General features: G+C 40.4%; 1 long non-coding RNA gene across 1 annotated transcript in view; it reads right to left on the minus strand.

The window, feature by feature from the left end:
* LOC109365902 (uncharacterized) overlaps positions 1-21,242 on the minus strand; it is a 197,710-nt gene that overhangs the window by 38,164 nt on the left and 138,304 nt on the right. Inside the window, exon 5 of the long non-coding RNA XR_004158802.2 lies at positions 5,685-5,801. This is a non-coding gene — a long non-coding RNA (uncharacterized LOC109365902). The remainder of the gene's footprint in view (positions 1-5,684; positions 5,802-21,242) is intronic.

Consider the following 21,242-nt stretch of genomic DNA (forward strand, 5'->3'; position numbering starts at 1 on the left):
TTTGGAAATCTGGTACATCAATACACATATGTATGCAGATGTAAATAGCATGTTCCTTACTAACAATTAATTACAGCATGATAGTTCCTTACCTCTGTCTCTATTTTCCTGTATACTTCTCTGCATGTTTCAGAAAATCTTATCGTTCACCATACTGAGCTGTTACTGTCCCTTACTTACTGTCTGTTCAAAGTCATAGACACAACTGAGTTTCATGCAATACAAAGAAATATCATCATTCCAGCGATGTTCACCCTATAGCACACCCTTAACTTACAAATACTGCTAGGACTGGCTGCACAGGGAAAAGATAGAAATATGTGGGCTGTGGGTGATGGAAACTGGGAAGAGCTGATGGGCGGAATAGGCTGCTAACAATTTAATTGCTTTTTCTGTTTTGCTGTGGTGGAACACACAGTGTAGCAACCTCAGCTCAACAACTGATTTTTTTTCTGTGCAATGACATATGTAATTAAACATAGGTAGTTGCACACTTAGTTCTGCATTATTTAAATGTTCTGTTGTAGAATATTGTGTCATACTTCATTTCTACGCATAAAGAATAAACCATATAACCCATGTGGGTGTCAGAGATCTCAAACGACTAGTCTCTGTAAACCCTGAAGGGAATGCTAAATTGAGCTGAAAACTTCCTTTCCGGCATTATGCATCCACTTTCCCTATTAACCTGTTTTTCCCTCAATCAGAGGTTTTTGGTTTTGCTCCAGGCAATATTTTCTCAGGAAGGAGAAAGTATGTGACGAGATTTGTGTACTGATTTTAAAAGCTATCCAGAAAGAGAGTCTGGGAGGACATAGACTGGATAACAATGAATCAAAATAAAGTGGTGGTGAAAACCATCCCAGAACTGAAGATTTCAGTGACTGAAGAATTTGATCCACTCCAATATCTAGATTAACAAGGGGTTATACACACCTAAGCAGAAGAGTAAGTTAGGTATATGTTAGGTAAGTTAGAAAGATGAGACCTCCATAACTTCCATCTGTTTGACTTAAAGTGACTTGAACCCTACATGTTTCCAAAAATCTGTGCTAACCATTGGCCCATAAAGCAGGCTAGGACATGGGAATACTCTGTTAAAGCTGTTTCTCTTCATGTGGAAGATTTTGATATTCACTTGGCCAGAGAAAGAAAGGAGCATGACTCTGAAATTCCCTGGTCACATTAGACTCTTAGCCAGTGTTTTGGAACAGTTAAAGCAGAGATGGGACTGAGATAATACATATGGATAGAAGTGCACTCAGAATATATGAATACTCATATAGGACAAATGAAGTCAGTAACGAGTACCTCATTCTTATAGCCCAACACATTGCTTAAAAGACTCCTATGAACTTGAGATGTTAAAACTCTGTTTCTAAAAGTGACAGCCTGAAATTCCTGGATAAAGAAAACATCTTTCAACTCCAACCATCGGTTGCCTACTTTCTGAGAAGACAACCTTGCTGGTTGTACTTTCAAGGCAAGCATCACAGGGATGGAAAGTCTTGTGGGTTCATAATGTAAAATCAGGCCTGGAGGCATCAGGGCATCATACCTGGTAGTACTACAAATTCAAGTTATAGGGTAGTAAAACATTGCCAAAGCTTCTTGATGAAGAAATGTTTGTGAGAATGGAGTCTTTGCAAAAGAGCTTATAAATCCCTCACAGTCCCATTATTGCATTTCTTGTCTCAATCCAGTCTCAGCCAAAAATGGCTGCAAAGCACTTTCCCAAACCAACAGCTCCAAAATACTTTTCAGTTCTAGTAGCTCATTTCTATTTTTACTTTAGATCAGGAGTGTTTGTTTCTATGAGAGTGCAAGATGAGGAACAAGGGATGAAATGAAAAGTGTAGTAGAACTACAACTGTGTTAGAGCAGAAGGAACAAGAAAACATCCAAGAAGTCTTCAATGTTATCTGGATGACAGAGATTGCACAGAATACTTTCCACAGAAAACGATATGTGCTGATCTCTTCAGCACACCTGACTTACAGCTAACATGGGTTGTCAGCAGACAATTAATTTTGGGCAAACAATGATTGATTTCCAAAGTTATGTGTAGGAGGAACAGGACTGAGCAAGGCTTGCCTGTTAATCATCATTCTGACAAAAGGCATCTATTTGATCTTTCAGACTTGGTCACAAGCTCCATGTAACACAGTGGACATTACAAAGAGATGATGAGTGTGTATCTTATTTCATTGCCCATGTGCTCATGTGTAGGGAGAGGCAGTTCATGCAGCCATCTGGTCCCACCACACAGTTATGCAACAGTTTTTCAGATCTTTGTCTTCTCATTGGACTCCTTTCGCTCTAATTTTCTGTCTTGTTTGAACTAAGAAGAACAAATGACCAGAAAGCAATGCTCGCTTTTGTCTGTCAGCTCACAGTACCACAATAATGTATTTGTATTGGCACCAACTACAGATATCTTTGCAAGTATGAAATGGGATGGAACAGCAATAAAGCATCTCCAAAGGACCTGAAGAGAAGTCTTTTTTTTCACTTTCTTTTTTCATCTGCACTCTACCTTGGCATATATGCTAAAAGAGGAGTCAACAACGATAAAACCAGGATGTATAAGATCTTATAACATGCAAAGTGACACGAACGTCCAGCAATCCAAATTTTGACTTTAATAATGCTCCTGTCCATTTTCCATCTTGCCGTAATAAGTGTATAACGTCTCTTATCACACTTTTTGCCTTTGTTTTACTGCTAAAACCAACTCTCATCCCTACTTCACATATACAAAGGTGCTGGTACAGACGGTAGGCCCAATCCTGCATTCATATAACAAACATCCATGTGCTTGAGGTAATTTCTCTGCCAGATGTTGGAACTAATTAGTGCTAATCACAGCTTTCCAGATTTTATATTGGCTGCTGCGTTTTTTGTATTAGTCAATTAAAACAATGCTGGTTAGCACACTGAAGTCCTCTCTCTGCCTGATGGGGAAAGTGATTCACACTCTGCGTCTCAACATCCTGCAGGTCTTCAGACCTCCAACCAACCCTAGCTTTTTCTTGAACCAAAAGAAAAGGGAATCAAGAAATCTGAAGTGAACACATAAATTTGTCCCAGAAAAACAGCTAGGTGCAGACTCTCCAGGATAACCATGAACAGCCTATACTTTTCTCTCTCCATTTACTTTCTGTGCTGAACTGAGAACTCGCTAATGACCAACATACCAATCACCATAAGGAGAGGAAGGTCTTGGAGATGAAAAGAAACAACCAGGGAATTCTAATTCATTTATCCAGCTCGTAGAGTCAAATGCTCCTGAAATTCATTTATAAAACCATGTGAACTTTCTCACTGAAGGAATATCAGCAGTGATACCATTGTAGGGGAAAGAAAAGATCTCAAGCTTTGAAAATACAACTGTAAGTGCTTTGCTGAATTGTGTTCAAGTGGGTTTGAAACTAGGCAAAATGAGTTTGTCTGTCCCTACTTAAAACTACAGATTAGATAAGTATGAAAATATTTTCTCTGCTAAGCTATCAGCACTTGGCTTCTCTTTTAATTATAGTCAAATAATGTAACAAAGGGCAATTTCCATAACATTTATTCTAACCATTTTTTACACTTTACATGACAAAATTATTCTAAGAACTTATCAGGGCATGTACAACATCTACTGCCTCGCACTTTACCTTGATGCTTTTCTCTGAGAGAGCGGCAAAAGAGAGATACTTGCTAGTGGCCAAACGTCTTGTCTTCAAAGAGCTATTAAAAAAATCACCATAAATTTTGGGCGTTGTTTTCTTAATGCACAGCTGCGTAGGTCTTTGCTCATAAATCATCTCATAATCTGGAATCACTTGATTTCTGAGAATGTGTTGACCCTATTGTCTCAATTTCCAATTCTCAGCCTGGCACATTTTCAGCTGTACACATACTGTTCACTTCATGTTATTCATGATGAGTAGATAGCTGAGTCTTGGAATCATACCAGTTTTCTTAAATAGAAAACCATTATTTAAAAAAAAAAATTAAAAAACTAACCATTTCCTGTTAAAATTGCCACAGCTCTCAATGTGGCAACAGAGACCTTACTGAGGTTGGGTATTTCACAAAGGCATGGCGGACTCCTTAGGTCTACCTCCATACCTTACCAGAGACAATCTGTAAATATGAGTTCAACATCTTGTGCAGTGGTGTTAGTGTATGAGAGGAATGTCCATGCTCAAGAGTGATGTAAATAAATAAATAACGGGTACTACTCCAGGGAGATCAATTCAGAAGACCCCACTCCAGCTACCAGCCCATCTTAAAAAAAAAAATAATAAAAAATTAAACAAAAACAAACAAACAAAAAAAAACTAAAAACAAACAAACAAAAAAGAAACCTGAATAAGTAGTGTAAAAATCAACGTGCAATTTTTATATGTGCAAGAATTATGAACATAGAGGATATGGGATTGTCCAATAGAACAGGTTTGGACAGTCACATGTTTATGTTGTTTCTGGTCCAGAAACATCCCATCTTCTCCCAAGACTTAAATCAGGCACTCCTTCTCAGCCTAAGCAAAAGCTAGCTCACATTGTACAGGGTGAGTCAAATTTCAGGCATTAGAGAACTTACCAAGGAACGCTTGTTGAACACACAAGTGGCATTTTTAGGGACAACATTTGAAACCAAAGCATTTATAGCCTTGAAACAGATAGGAGTGAGGAGTGTTTTATATTATTATTTAGTGAAATGAAATAGAAAATCAAAGCATGAAGTATTTATAAACTCTACTTTGAAGACCCCTATGACATTGCTACTGAATTTCTTTAAAATGGTTAATGACAAAAGGAATGAAAGAAGCATTTAAAATGTAGACAACACTTCCTATTACCGTGTTTTGAAAGGAAAAGCAATCACTTGCAAGAAAAATCACTTTTCCTCAGAAGATAGGGATTTTTTTTCCAAAAGGACTCTGAATTACCCCGTCTGAAGCCCTGAGCTCCTCCGATGCCAGCACAGTGTCAGAGCAGCAGTAGTTCTTTGTTTAACACAAACAAAATCCTCAGCAAGTTGGGACTGCTCACTCCCCCTTTTTCAGATCTTTCCTAGGAGCACTAAGATATTTTTCCGCTGCTGATTTTGTTCATTTCCATCTGTGAGGCATCGATATTTTTTTCCTGTTTTCTGAAAGGAACTGGAGTGAACATGGCTGTTTATTTTTCTACTTAGATAGTGCCTTACCATGCCAAGACAACTCTGAGTACCAGCCTCATCAATTAATATCAGCACCACTCTGAGAATGGTGTTTGCTAAGAAACTGTTGCTACAGAACAAGCAAAATGAGGACAAAACATTGGGCCAAATGTTTGAAGAGGCAGAGGGAAGCCAGATCTGTGGATCCTGGCCCAGGGAGCACAGACGGGGGAGTGCTGTCTCCCTGGCACCCTCCTTTCCATGCAGAAACTCCCCCCGGGCTCTGGGCTCCATACCTGGCCCAGAGGAGGGGTTGTGCCATATGGAGCAAGCCAGCAGAGCAGAGTGCTGATTCAGTGAGGGCTGTGAGGCTGTGCTTTGAGAGGGAGGGATCTGCGGTCCAGCGGGTGTTCCTGCAGCTAGCCAGGTGTGAGCAGCAGCAAGCCTTGAAACAGTCCCCATGAAATAACTGCCCGCACCAGCTGCCCTCCCTGTGCTGAATAAGAGTGAAGGGAAACAATACACTCACCTTCCCAGGTTACGCATCAGGAACGCTGCAAGTTTTTGATGAAATACTGCTTAATCGAAACCATTTGGACAGAAATGAATGCTCCTCACAACATTTGCCACTGTTGTTTTGCTTTACCTGGATGGAAGAGAAGAGATTACTCTACCATGTTTTTTCTGCATTAGCATATATGCATTCATGTATGTGTGACTCCATCAATGCCTCCCCTGAAAAAACTACACATTTATTTCTTTTCCTTTCTACGTGGCCACATCTTCTTGCAGCAGTCCCACCAGAAGTGCTACGCTGCTGACCTTTGGCAATTCCTTTTCTTGATCTTCACAAGTATCTTTTTTATGCCATCTGCAGTTGTGAACAGCAAAGAGAAAACTATATACTTTGACCAGCAAGGTATAAATGCCAGTTTGGACCATAATTGTGAGTGCCAGAAGGATGGCAATCAAATGCTCTTGGAGGTGTTTACAGCCTAACCAGCAAGGCAAAAAAAGAAGAAAATGATGTATTAAGAACCTATGGAAAGATCCTGAAAGAGCAAGAGATAAGATTAATTTCTTACCACTCAATTCAGTGCAGTTTGTATCATAGCACACAGCTTGGCTGCCTTGCTGCTATACCACACTACTCATTGTACACTTCAAAGTTGACTTTAATACTTTCTGTGCTATTTTACATGATCCCATAAAAAGGAATCTCTTCTAGAATGTAAAAACTATTATCAGGCATGCAGTTGACCAAACTCTGCCCAGATGTTGCAGTGTGGTTGCAAACTATACGTCAGCTGTTCTTTTTGCTGCTTGCCATGCAGGCAGTCTGTTCATCTGGCCATATGGAAGATCCATGGAAAAAAAAAAAAAAGAAAAGAAAAGAAAAGCTAGTTGTGCATTGGTATTGAAAGTCGGAATAATAAAGCCTTTAAGATTTAATGGGTACTCAAGCTGGCTTACAAATAACCTGCTTTGTCTGCATTATTTTGTCTGCATCATTCCTTATGAAAAACAAAGAATAGAGAAGAAAGATCAAAGATTGCAAATGCAGCTTTGTTTTGAAAGACAAGATCCCTTACTTCTTTCAAAAGGGAAGATGGGAGGGGAGAAGGGGGAAGACTCCTAAATGTGGCTTTCAGACTTGCACTGCACCTTGGCCTCTGCCTGCACTTCCCAGCCCCTTCTTATTATCCTTGCTTCTGCACCCTGGTGTGCCATGCCACAGGGTCCCTGCAGGATATAATGCACAAATTTGAGAAATAGATATTTATTGTTAAGCAGGATAAGGCAGGAGTTTGTAATACGATTCCCAGATACAACTGAAGCCAAACAGAGAGCCAAGATGGCAACCCGAGCTTTTTATGGCCATAGCACTCTGGTACAGCACAAAACAGCTTGCCCCTCGTGCTGGCAGCTGCTGTCTTGTGGAGGTATTGCCACCAGGGCTGGAGGCATCTACAGCTGTACCACTGCTGGGTCTTGTGCAGAGAGAATCCACCAGGGGTTTGAACAGACCACAGTTAAGCAACTAACATCAGTAGGAACCAGTAGGAAGGAATTCAGAATGCCTGTCTTGGGCTGAATAGTACAGCTCGGAAGACTCTTTTTATCCCTGATGACTGGTTGGGCATTCTAGACTCATCAGATTGGATATTTGAACAATTTTCTTCTCATAAAGACTGAGGCAGTGGCACAGGCTGCATAGGGATGTGGTGGAGTCACCATCCCCGGAGGCGTTCAGGGAACATGGAAATGAAGCACTGAGGGACATGGTTATTGGGCACGGGGTGATGTGTTGATGGTTGGACTACATGATCTTAAAGTTCTTTTCCAACCTTAATGATTCTGTGATTCTATAATTTAGGCACAGAATTCACAGTCTAAAGTGAAACAGTGCAAAAACCATTTTCTCCTTTACGGCCAATGTCTCACCACACCCAAGCTCTGTGCTTCCAGCCTGTGGGCACCAAACCCTCCTAGCTGCACCTCCAGCTTTGCCCAGCTTAGAGATGTCCCACCAGCAAGGGCACCTGCTGCGTGCAGCTCTGCTCCACATGGAAGGCAGTAGGTCTGTGCATGGCTGCGCGGGCGTTACTTCAGACGCTTGATAATTTGGCCCTGGCTGCTCTGTCAGCTGCTGTCACTTTCTGTTTAGCGCAGCGTTCATAAGGCAGCAGCTAATGGGGCGGGAGCATGGGGAGGAATTCTGGCAAAGGCAAGTCACCAGGATATTTTCTTGGCCGTCCTTATGTAAAAGAGTGCAAAAATGGAGCAGTAAAATATTGTAAAACTTAAGCTGATACTTCCACTAATTCGAAGTGGCAGTTTTTAAATAGGGTTGCTTCTGTTTGTCACTTTCAATCATAGGATGCCAATAGTGGTACTTAGAAAGACTTAATAGTCTTAAGAAAACAAATGGCTCCCTCCCCCCCCGAGTGAGTCAAACAGAGCCATATTGTCATGCCTTGAGATACATCAAGTGTGCCACACAAGGCTGTCCGCGCGCTTCCTCCCTGGCCGACACGAGCAAAAGTGACAACTTGTCAGCTGCCTAGTCCTCTTTGCTTTGCGTCCTGCTCAGCTCCTTGCTCTCTGCCTTTTGCTGTCTGCCCTCCCCTCATTTCCACTGCCAGGCTTCCAAAGAAAGGGGCACTCCCACATCAGTGTCTTCTACTCATATTTTATTCGTGCACAACCTTTTCTTGAATTAAAAGGAACTCCTTTCCCCTCTTTATTTTCACAGTAACACAACTGATGCAAGGCACAACCATGACTTACTCAGGGGGCAGAGATATTTCTGTAGACAAGCAAAGACAGAGCAGGAACCAGCAGCAGAGCTGCAGGGATCAGGAGGCTGCTGTGCCATCCTCTTGTTCCCAGCAGCAGGACAAGCCCACGACATTCACAGTCAATATTTGCAGTGCCAAGCTTAATAAATTCACCCCAATTGAGGGCTGTGCTAAAGGGGTCGGTCGTGTACTGCCTGCCTGGCCTCTGCTATGCAGAGAGCACCAGGAGCATCAGCCTCAAAATCAGAAGGGCACTTTGTTTGCAGGGACCAACTACTTGTTCTTGATTACACACACTGCTCTCCTCCCTCCATCCATAGAACCTGAATCCAATGCCTTCTCCCAGCAGCACGTGGAAGGGACAATTGAAACAGCAAACAAAGTTTGCTTTCTTGATGCTGGAAAGGTTTCAGTGAAATGAAATTAAATTAAAAAACAAATAAGCGATAAAAAGGCAGTACGACTCAAGAAAATTTCATTAAAATCAGAAAAGAGAGAGGCAGATTTCTATTCCAAAGTGTAACTAGGTCCGAAAGCAAAGGAAAACGTGTGCATACATCTGCAAATCAGGGGAGTCAGATAAGAAAGAACGATTAAGTTCATGCGCAAAAGTAGTTAAGCTGTCATCTTAAGCTCACTCTATCAGAATTACTGCTGTTTATTCATAAGACCACTCAGTAACAGATGTTCACCTGGCCAAGCAAACCTCCTGAAAGGAAGACGCCATATGTGGCAGCGATCAGAGTGTGCTCTGATTCTTAGAAAAAAAGTTTTGTTTCCTGGTATTGCTTGAAGCTTAATAAAAGAGTGGGAGGGAGAAAATAAAAGGTAGGTGGAGGGGGATGGAGTGAGAAAACAAAGGGAGGGAGTGCAGAGACAAAAATGAGAGCCAAGGCGAACTTACAAAAGGTAGGAGGAAGTCAGGGATATTTCTTGAACATCAGTAAAAGCATCAGTAAGAACAATAGCTACACAAGAGATGAGATAATTAAAAGGGCACAAGCAGGAAAAAGGGAGAATTTCTTTTCATAGTTTCTTTCTTCATGTTGTTTCAAGTTTGCAGACAAAATGTGCAAGCAGTGTCAGTTTTTCTCTACTTCCAAATGCGCTTTCTTTGCTTAGTCTTTGTTTTATTGATCTAATGGATTTAGAGCATTGGCATCCCTTTGTGCTGAGGTTTCCTGAATCAGCCTGTTTGCTACAGCCAGGGCTGGGCATATCCTCCAGCACAGCCCAGAGCTCAGAGCAGAGAAACACAAGGGATGAGAAAGGTTCATGGGTACCTTGGAGGTAAACTGTACTTCACTTTTTAACACCAACGGGGGGAAAATGACATGAGTGCTTGGGATCTAATAGTGCTATGGGAAGACATAAGACTGGGTGTGCACTTAGAAAATCCTGACATGAGAAAGTTCTATTTTGTCATGGCACTGCATAATAATCTCTGGAAGAAACTGCTTCTTCAATCATTGCTTTGCAAGAACCCTGTGAAAAGGCAAAAAGCCAAAGTGTAAGTTCACTTCGAGGGTTTTTTTTACCCAGCCATGTCCTCTTGTGTACAGAGAAATGGGTGACAAAACCACAGCATAAATCATGTCAAGCCGTTCCGTGTGCTCTGCAATCAGTCGTACGGTCCTGCTGCTGAAAGATCACTAATTACTCGGTCAGCATTTGCCTGAATAAGACCTCAAGATTTGGTCCAAAGACAGCAAATGTTCCTTCTTGATTATTTTGCAAATTAAATGAGAAGAATTTAGAAAGGGAGCATATGAAGCTTATTTGTAAGACAGATGTTAAACAGACTAGCAGCTTCCCAGTATCCCTCTAATACTTATCCCCAGCACTAAAAGATATTTCCTGAGTCTTTCTAATGAGACCAGGATACTCAAGGCTTTATTGATAGTACCCTGAATAGACTCGCAGGTCAAGAAGAACTGAATCATTTGTGCTGATAATATTTTACATGCACTTCAGCTCATTTTGAAGTAGACAGCATTTTCCAATTAATTAATTTGCTTACTGAGAAATGTAGTTTTGAGTCAACCAAAAGTATTCATTAATGCAAAGAGCCTGAAATGGAAAAAAATATAAAGAACATTTTGGAAAGCCTTTTTTTTTTTTTTCATTTTTATACAATGGGATCTAAAAAGAAAAGCTCTTAACCATTTAAAAATTGATTTCCTTATGAACTCAGAACAAAATGTCTCATTTTGAATTTTAAAGCAGTTTTTAAGAAACTTCTTAAGAAGAAAAGCAATAGAACGGGGGTGCACTCAGTCCCTTACCCTGTCCAGACCCAGACGTCACAGCAGCCCTTGTAAAGTCTGAAACAGAAGGAGTATCTGCCCATCTACTGCCCAGCCAGCAGAACAGGCAGAACAGATCTCAAGATGCAGCATATCAGAATCATAAAGCTGCTATTTGTTAGTCCTGGAGCAGAGTCAAAATATTACTCAGCAATGTTAGGAATAGCAACTGGTATCTGAACAATATTAGGACACTGAAATAGATTTATTAGCTTTTGCTTAATAAATTGCATCTAACCTTCTGAAGAGCAGCAACATAAATAATGAGGAGGCATTCTGTATACTTTTTTTCACAGTGTACCTTCCACGTGATCTTTTGACCTATTTGCAGACCCAAAAATGTTTTTTCTCATTGCCAACCCTTCCCTTCTATTCCAGCACCTGAAAATCTCTCTGCCATGAAGAGCACCATCAGTTGTAGGACTGCTGCTGTACAGATCTTCCTAGGTGCTGACATGGGGATCCAGAGGAGACCTATGTGCTCCTCCACAGCTGTGCTGTGGGCTGGCAGCATCAGTGGGGACTCAGATGCATGAAGCCTAACTGGTCGTCATACAATTCTGCACAGGCTGCTTGCGTTATGATGAGTAAAGGGACACTGATTTTACATTAGCTGCTTCACTGTATTCTATAACAAAAACATCATTTTATAGGAAACAGAAAGAATATATCTCTGATCTTTGGCTGCTGTAAAGAAGCATAGCTCTACTAACCTCAATAGCATCCCACCCACCAGTTTACATAAGCTGAGAAGCCAATTCAGAAGCCAAGGAAACAGGCACCACAGAGAAGCATAGGAGATCTTTTTTAGACTCCAGCTTTTAAATGCAGAGTGCACAATCTTAAGTGAGTTACTCTTCCAACACACAGGGTTCCAGGAAGCCCCAGGACCCACTATGAACTTCTCTAGCCTCAGAATATTTGACACTGACTCTGTCACAGATCAGATTACGACACTGTCCTACTTTAGAATACATGGAGACATTATCTTAGCATTCTTACATGTCCATCTTGAGGACAATAGCCAGAGCTGTTAGCACACAGAGGCGATGGGTGATGTTTTGCTCCCTGAGGAAGAATTTCTGAACACCAGATATGGGCAACATAAATACATGGTCATTGCAATTGCCAGCAAAACAAGAACCTTCTGTTTACTTTCTTTCATATTAGCTCAAATATATTGATTTTCAATTCTGTCCTATTACAATGCAAAAAACAGTGTATTCTATCTGTAGCATTATTGTAATATAATGAATAATACTGAAATAATGAATCACAGAATCGTAGGGATTGGAAGGGGCTTCTGGAGATCATCTAGGGTTTTTTTCTGGTTTGTTTTTTTTTTTTCATCCAAAAATATTCAGATTTTGATGGAAAAATAAACCTGATTCATGTACACTTGCAAATTTCATTTTTTATATCCACACCAGCTCTTGTTCCACTGAAGTACTTCACATCCAAGACTGCCTACAGACCTAAGGAGCCATCTTTTGAATGATATCAGATCCAAAAGGTTTCTTGCAAATAAGATCAGCTGTAGCCAGACCTTCCTTCAATCAGTCTTGCGACTCTCCCTACAAATTCCAGTAAATGATCTCTGCTGTGCACCTATGGACTCTATCCTCAATAATATCAGAAGTCTCGACCTTTTTCATTCTCCCACAGATTCCGATTTATGATATTATTCTCTTCCAATTATTAAAATTAAACAAGCTCTTAGACATGCAATTTTCAGGATTTTTCCTGGATATATATTTGAAATACCAGCTGAATTTCCTGTGATAGTGGTACTGAGAAATATGCCAGAGCATCTTTCCCTTATTGCACAACTGTGCTTCAGAAACAAAACTTTCCCGTTATCTTGCTGACTGTCATGCTTGTGAGGATAACCTTGAACACAGTAATGGACCATAAACCAATATTTATCTGACATTCTAGATAGCTTGAAACTGTAACTTGGTGAGGTGTGGACAGCCCTATTCCCCCCCAGCAGTATGTTAATGCTGAAAGAAAACTTGACAATTTAAATTCCAGTATTATTAATGATTCCACTGATGATCATTTCAGCAGAAGCTTCCAGCCAATGCATTTACTCCACAATCCCAAACTGCTTCCCATGTCTTCCCAGGTGCCAAAAGCTCCAACTGTCCCCTACCCAACTGCCAAAGACTTCAGCTTCCCCATGGCAACTCCTACAATGCAGTTCTGCATTTTTGTTGCTACACTGAACTGAGTAGGGAGTGAACGTCAGGAAAATAGCATCAATTAGATTGATTTCAATATCAAAATAAATAATACCAATTATTTTATTTATTTAGGTACTTAATTGTATAAACTTTTATATACAGTTAATGTAAACAAATCTGCTATTGAACTACAAACTGCTTCACCAGAAGGCTACAGGACCAAGGATCCTGCCAAACAATTGAAGTACTGTCAGTTACAGAGTCCATAGTTCCCAGAACAGACATGTTGTTTTAAGAAGTTGAACTCCATTATTTTATATTTTCTGCCTATGTCCACTTTCTAAGCAGTCCACAGCAAGGTGACAAACATCATGGCACCAGAATCGTCCCATCGGTTCCAGGGAGCCCTTCCTGTTTCACAACACCCAGAAACGTGTAGTCCATCTTAGCCGTACGCTCTCCTAAACACTAAATCTTAAATGTGCCTGCCTGAGGTTATCCTCATTTTCTTAATGTTTCCTACTGAAACAAGACTGAGTCCCATCTGAACAAGTTATTTTGCAAGTCTTCAGATATTTTAATTTCTTAACAACCTATTCTGGCATGATCCCGATTTCCTTCAGTGTTTCTTCTTCCTCCCTAGAGAAATTTATGCTCATTTCTGACACCTGTGTCCGCCACCACTACCTTCTTTTCAGAACACAAGAGCAAGAAATGCATTGAATATTTTAAGCAGTATCTACTTTCCCTTTCAATAATTTTTCTTTGCCATGTCTTAAAGGCCCTTCTGTATCTTTCAGAGACCTCTTTTTCCTTGTGTGCTTGAAAAAAAGTAATTATTTTTCACAGCCTCCCATGCAATCTTCTTTTCATTCTCAACCTTTGCTTTTCTTATCGCATATAATACTTCTCGAACTTCACTTTGTAATCTTTCTGGTCTTCCCCTGTACTTGATGTTTAATACTTCACATGTGCCTTTTTCTTACCCTTGATTACTTTTGGGGAGGGCTTGTTCATCACAGCATGAATGCATTTCTTTCAAGCCTGCATATGGGATGGCCCTTGGGCATATATTAATTTCAGTTCCGCACATTTTCAGTTTCTCATCAATGTTCTTGTCCTCTCCATTACTTTTCAGTCAGCTACTCCCACAGACTTCTGAAAATCACTCTGAAATTTTGGAAAACTTACACAAAACTAGTAGCGTGCTCCTCAAAGGGGACTGGTTACAAGGAAAACTTAGGATGCCCAACCCCTTTGCAACCAAGTAATCCTGGATGTGCCAAGCTCTAACTTTAATTCATGCTTTTCCCAGACTCTGTTTGATCTACAGAGTTCAAACTAGAAGCAGAAGCATCTTGCTTTCATATGCAGAGAGGGGACAGAAGAGAAAGGTACAGTCTGTGCTATGATCACCTAGCTGAGTCAGTACTAACACTAAGGGCCCTTTCTCATTAGCACCCATTCATGTGATGCAATCACATAATATTCTCATAACAGGTTTATTCTATGTTTTATAGCTGGACACAGAGTACAGGGAGTATCAATATCCTAACTCTTGTAAACACATGCTAAGTGTTTACAAGGCTGTCATCCTGTACAGATATACAGATCTGATTTACTGAGTTCAGGAAAAGAGCAAATAAAGTTAATCCAATACATACATCTTTGTGAGACTAGTAAGTTTTTTTTTATCATACAAAATCATTTCTACATTATTTTTATGGAAGATGGAGGGGTATTACCTGACTGTGCAGCTATCCATACCTCCTTATTATCCTTATATTTTCTATGCCTCAGAAAATTTTATGTTAAAAATATTATACTTAAATATATTTAAACTTTGCAAAATCAAATTCTCAGCCTTTAAAGAAATTACAAAACTTTCAAATCTGAGATGTATCCCTGCCCTTTTCGGTTAGTGACTTGAAACATTCTCATACATTCAGAAATATGTATATCCAACAATATAAGCAGGCAATATTCTGCACAAATTTCCATTCAGATTCATACTGTACATGAGATAGATATAACATAAAGAGAGGTCCGGTATAGAAGCAGAATCTTACTACCAGCCTTAAAAGTGCACTGAAAAGTAATCCTCAGCTGAAATGGCATCTCACTGCATCCTGAGACTGAGATAGGAGCCAAAAGCCAAGTGTTGCTGAGAGAGGTGCAATATGGGTCACGTTTGACTTGAATGTGGCTAGCAAAGCCCTGCTCCCTGTCACATCTGCACACTCCCAACAACAAAAGCAGAAGATGACAGTGGACGTTCCTCCAGCCCTCGTGGCATGCAGAAATTCACCACTTTTTCCTAGCTGTTCTTTTTTGTCTCTAACAAGTTCAGATTGAGCCCTAAGGGCACTAACAAAGGAAAAAATGCTTCACAGCAATTTTCCCCTAGCTATTGCTTTGGGGTATGTGTAAGATGAGATCAAGTCAGTGCTACACGAGAAGCATTCCTAATTCACTGTGGGGTCTGGGCAGACTCAGATATGATGATTTACTGCATTTTGAACAGAAGCATAGTGATGCGAATGTAGGAGGCCTTCTCACCACTTCAGTTAGGCTTTTACTTTCTATAAGAGGAGGCTCAAGGGAGACTTTACTGCTCTCTACAACTACCTGAAAGAAAATCGTAGGTAGGGATTGGCCTCTTTTCACAGGTAACTAGCAATAAGACAAGAGGTAATGGCCTTAAGTTGTGCCAGGGAATGTTCAGGTTGGATATTAGAAAAAATTTCTGCACAGAAAGAGTGGCGAGGTACTAGAACAGGCTGCCCAGGGATGGTGATGGAGGTGATGAAGTCACCGTCCCTGGAGGTGTTGAAGAAATGTGTAGACATGGTACTGGGGGATGTGATTAGTGGGCACAGTGGGGATGGGCTCACAGTTGGACTACATGATCTTAGAGGTCTTATCTAACCTTGATGATTCTGTGATTCTATATAGTCTTCTTGCAGGCTGGAAGAAAAGTGGGAAGATTTAGTTGTCTGCCTCTGACTTTCCACCTTGAAAACTGAGAAGTATAGTGTCTTCTCATGAAGAACAGTTTTCATACTGTTGACTGCCCTCCTCTTCTGGACTGCCCTTGTGGCAGAGAGATGGCAATGCAAAGAGGAAAGCATGGCCCTGCTGCCATTGCTGCCCTGGCCCTTATGGACACTATCCCAAAGCTGCATATTAGTGGAACATCACCTTGAGCTGGTCAACAAAAGCAATACCACAGCGTGTGGATGCAGTGAGCCACTGCTGGACTATGGTAAGCATCTTACAATTTCACACCTTAAATTTGTAGGACAGCGTTCACATTTGCAGTTGACACCTCTCTGCACAGTTACAAACACTTAATTCAACTATACATTGTACATCTCTTGACCAGGAAGATCCCGGATCAGAGTCACAGACATGGTCTTATCACTTTCAGAACAGAGGAACAGATGTGCACAGTACTTTCCAAATTCATCAAGGATAATTGTGAGGTAGCACGAACTGGACCATGAAAACAGTATCACTTTCCCTATGTTCTGTTGTCAGCATATGCAGTTTTACAAGCAGTTTCCTTTATGTTTATTTATTTTTTCTCCATTTCTCACCAAACTATCCTCTTTTTGCAAAACAGCTGGCTAACTGGTGGATTTGTGGATTTTAAGGCCAGAAGAAAATGAGACTATGCTAACCTGTCTTTTAGGAAATCAGAACACTTCTGCCAGCAGTTCCTGCAGCAGATCCATGGCCTCAGCCAGTATACACTCTCAAAATGACAAGCACCATTTCTTTAAGCTTGTTCTCACCATGAACTGCTCACTCAAGTGAAAAAAGTAGCCCATTTCTACTCTAAGTGGCAATTGAAAAGAACCCTTGGACCTGACTGATCCAAACTGATGTTAAATTGATAATAAATTCAAAATAAATTGTGACAATCTGAGTTCCCAGCTCACAATGTTTACATTAAATATGTTTCTTTGTGATCAGATTTAGAAATGTAGCAATATTTTAGTACAGTTATGTACAACACTGGCTAGTGCTCCACTTGTATTAAAGAATTTTAGGAGCAGGCTAATGATATACAACTCTAAAATGAAACTGAATATTGACTTACAGTGAAATTTCTCTAATTGATTTCCTCAGGGAATCAGTTTTTGACCTGCTGTTAGGAATGCAGTGGCCTTGGAGATGTCTGCTTCTAAAATCCTTCATGATTATTGCACCTGTCTTGTTGTTAAACAAGTCATTAAATCCATGGTGCTTTAGAAACAACAAAAATTCATATTTCAACATCTACTACCCTGCTCCTGAAATGGGTTGCAGTGTTCATTGTATACAGGGGAGCTATATTAAATAATTGCACAAGGCAAGCACGGAATGTGTATAAATACACAAGACTCAGAAATGGTTTCACAGTGATGCATCTGTCAAATGAAAAGTATGAGACTCTCAGAAATGAGATAAAACTACACCTGAACAGACTGTGACATATTCTGTGAAGACCTTCCACCTTGCAACAGCTAAATGAGAGTTCATTCTCGATAACAGGGCTGACTATTGCAGCCTGAATTTATATTAATTAGCTCTACATTTATATTATTTAGCACGCTGGTGATTCCTTCCCTTGCTTGGGTATACCTAGACAGTGTTGTGCAGACGAAGACTAATTGGTTTTGCTGAATAAGGATAAACTTCTGAATTGAAGCCAACACATTTTAACTCTCACATTTATAGCTATCACCAAAATGCCTGTGTCCTGTGACTGTCTTGCAGCTGCCTATGAGAAACAGTTGTCCATTACTGGAAAGTAAGCTCAAAGATACAGGGAAAGCTCATAAAAAAGTCAAAGCATGTCGCATCTGCAGTTAAAACATTTTAAAGGATCATAGTTATTAGAAATTCAAGTTTTCAAGTATTAAAAATAAATCTTTAATTCCTCTGCAGATTCCTAGTATCCAGAGTATTTTATAGAAACATCTGGATAAAGGAATAAAGGCAAATCCATTGTGTTTCTAGACATTCCTGGAGCACTGATGTTCTTGAGATTATGCTATTGGATTACTGGTATAAAAATAATAAATATTTTCAGTACTTAAAGCTGTAATGCTTTATGTTGGATTTGGATTTTGGTCTCATTTTAGTAAAAGGTGGATGGAGATTCAGACTCTCTTCCTTAGCCAGAAGGATATAGAGAGTTTATTGCTTAGTGACCTATATTTTTCTCCTCTACAAAATCTGAAAAGTTATTTAGCAACTTCTCTGCCCTTCAGTCAACCTTTTAAAATAGCTGTCACGACAAAAAAAAAAAAAAATAGTTGAGCTTTCCTTCCTCATTCCTCTAGCATATGGAAGTGAGAGTTTGTTAATCTATGCTAACACTGTAAAATATCCCGATCTGAGCACAATGCATTAATTTGTGTTTATTGGTTTAAATGGAAAGCGGTAATGCATCAAACAAGCTGGATCTCACACACGAGGGGTGAGAGAGGTACTGAAGTGAGATTTTTTGATGTGTTTTCACAAGGTTTTGCTATATTACAAATATATTTTCTACAGGTCACTAAGCTAACTGGGAACTTAACAATATTACTGGCTCATGTTTCTGTTTGTTAACAGAAAATGTATACAACACCTGCCAGAGATTCAAGGATTAAACAGTTATAAACTTCAGGCTGTGCCCAGAATGTCACTCCACCATCAGCATAAGGCATGGTTAAGCATTCACCCCAAGCCTGTCCATGCATGGCTTTTTGGGGAGGAAAGCACAAGGTGCAGCAGCAACAGAGCAGGCTTTCAGAGCCCCATTTGATCTTCACCTTCCTGTTTACCATCTCTCTGGGGAGCCGCAACATGTCGTGGAGAGTACTGGTAACCAAAGTCAGCAATGCAACAGCTAAGCCCGATGGCTCCAGCCCAGTCCTTTCATTTTATCCCCTTTACCATTCCCTCTCCTGTTGTTGCTCTTTTTTTTTCTTTTTTTTTTTTTTAACATGCAAGTTGCCATGAAAAATTTGTTAATGAAATATTTGCTTAGAAGTCTGCTCTGGGCTAGGCTGATAACCTATCTGTGTTTGAGTTTGGCTTCCCATATTCTAAATACTCATCTTCTCTCTGTTTAGCTTATTGATTGGTTTGGCAGGAAAAGCAGCCTTGTCATCAGTGACCAAGGTCAAACAAAACAAAAAGGGACAGGAGGAGAAAAAAAAAAAAAAGAAAAGAAAAGAAGTTGGATGGATTAGCTCAGTAAGATAGGAGTGGAATACCCAACCTCCAGCAACTTTCCTTCAGGGACAGGCCCTGCCCTGTCCAGGGGCATGCTGGCTTTCACAAGGTCATATGAAATCGCCAGCATCATCGCATTCAATGTTTGTAAATCACCTTCCTGTGCTTGACAGGAACAACAAAGGTAAAAAGTGGACAGCAGCACAGCGCAGCCGGGCCTAAATGCCCATAAGGATATGTCCTGAGAGCTCTAGTGCAGAGCGGATGGGGCACTGAATCAAACAGCTCAGCCTTCTAAAATTAGAAGCCTAAAGCCCATGTCTACATATGCAAGTGAGAGTCACCTGTTCCCAGCGGTGCCTGAGGCCCTGCTTCAGAGAGCACAGCAGCTGCACTGAAAAACCGGAGGGTGTTTTTTTTTTTTTTTTTTTTTTTTTTTCCTTGAGCATGACTAGGTATGGGTTTGTACAGATCTAATTCTTCAAATACAACTTACAGATTTTAGCCTCAGCCTTTCAGTTCCGCTCCTAAGATCTGGAAAGAGAAATCTGTGTGGAAAACGAGTCAGGAAGTTTACAAAGGGCTAAAATATCCCCAGCATTTATAAGGCATAAGCACATGCTCTCACCAAGGCACTGGGTACCTTCTTGTCATGTCAAGTTTGGCCTTATTTTGAAGGGAGCTTTAATTTACCTGAAAGTCTTGGTTCACAAATGAATATAGTGTTCATAGCACATCTATCTGAAAATAGATGAATCCATGAAAGGCATCTACAACACTGTAATACTCAATGAAAAATCCAAGTGTAAGGTTACCCTGCACTACCTTGCCATTTCAAACCACCCTGAAAAATACACCTGTGTTTATGTAATTCAGTGCAAATGGCAGTGTGCAATTTCACAGAAAATAGGTGAAATTAAACCAGGGGCAGTTATGTCACAGCTAAACAAATAGATTGACTGTATCATACTCTGATACCTTATTGTAAAGAAAACGTATGTTCTGCTTGTTGTATGTGGTACAGATGACGTTTTCTGCAAGGAGTCTGCTGCTAAATAAAATACCTGGCAATACTACTATCTGCTACAATATGCTTGTGACAGTGGTTTTACAAATGAAAAAGAGGGTGCCAGAGGCTAATAATTATGTAATGTGAACTCAATGTTAAATCCTGCCATCTTTACTCAATATTTATATAGTTCTGACTTGGAGGAAAGTATAGCTTGGTAAAGGCCAGAATAAAAGAAGTAACAGAACTACTCTGTTCTCAGGTTCCTCTTTAATCTTGTTACTCTACTTCCCACTACAGAACTCATTCAGCCATCAGTGTGCTATTCACAGTGTACTGGAAACCTTATTCTGGAAACATTATTTTAGCAAAAGCATTTCACAGTTTATAGCAGGTGGCTACAGAAGTTGAGAAGTGCTGCTTCATAGGTCCAGCTGAACTGACAAGACCCAAGTCCAGTTTCCTACCTGCCAGTATGGTCTCAAAACAAGTGGAATCAACAGGGTCCTCAATATTGCTTATGCAGAAAGATGCTGCTTGTCTACAGAAGGCAGTGCCAATTTATCAAAGAGAAAAATAGCATTTCTGCATTCCAACCCACATTTCATAAAAAGGACAGCATTTTTTCAGGGAATGCAGAAAGCAGAACTATCTTCCTGCATGCAATGGTACTGAACACAAGGTTAGCTGACAATTCTGTGATTTGCATAAGCAAAGGCTGTACTAGCACATAGACCTCTATTTTTAGAAAGCACAAGTTCCTTTGGTGGACCAATGCTGAAGTACTCTGCAGAGGATGATTTTGAAGACAGTCGGAAAACTAGGCCCTGCGAAGATGCACAACTGGGAACTCCCCAGCTCCCCAGTTGTTCTGAATCCTTTTTGGAGGAGAATCTGTTGGCCCCAAAGGGCTGCAAAAGTCATAGAATCATTGAGGTTGGATAGACCACTAAGATCAACCAGTCTAACTATCAATCCATGCCCGTGACCGCTCTAGACCATGTCCCTCTGTGCCACGGTGACTCCACCAGCTCCCTGGGTAGCCTGTGTCAGGGCTTCACCACTCCTTCT

The sequence above is a fragment of the Meleagris gallopavo genome, chromosome 2 (genome assembly GCF_905368555.1).
Source record: "Meleagris gallopavo chromosome 2, MGAL_WU_HG_1.1, whole genome shotgun sequence".
Classification (NCBI taxonomy): domain Eukaryota; kingdom Metazoa; phylum Chordata; class Aves; order Galliformes; family Phasianidae; genus Meleagris; species Meleagris gallopavo.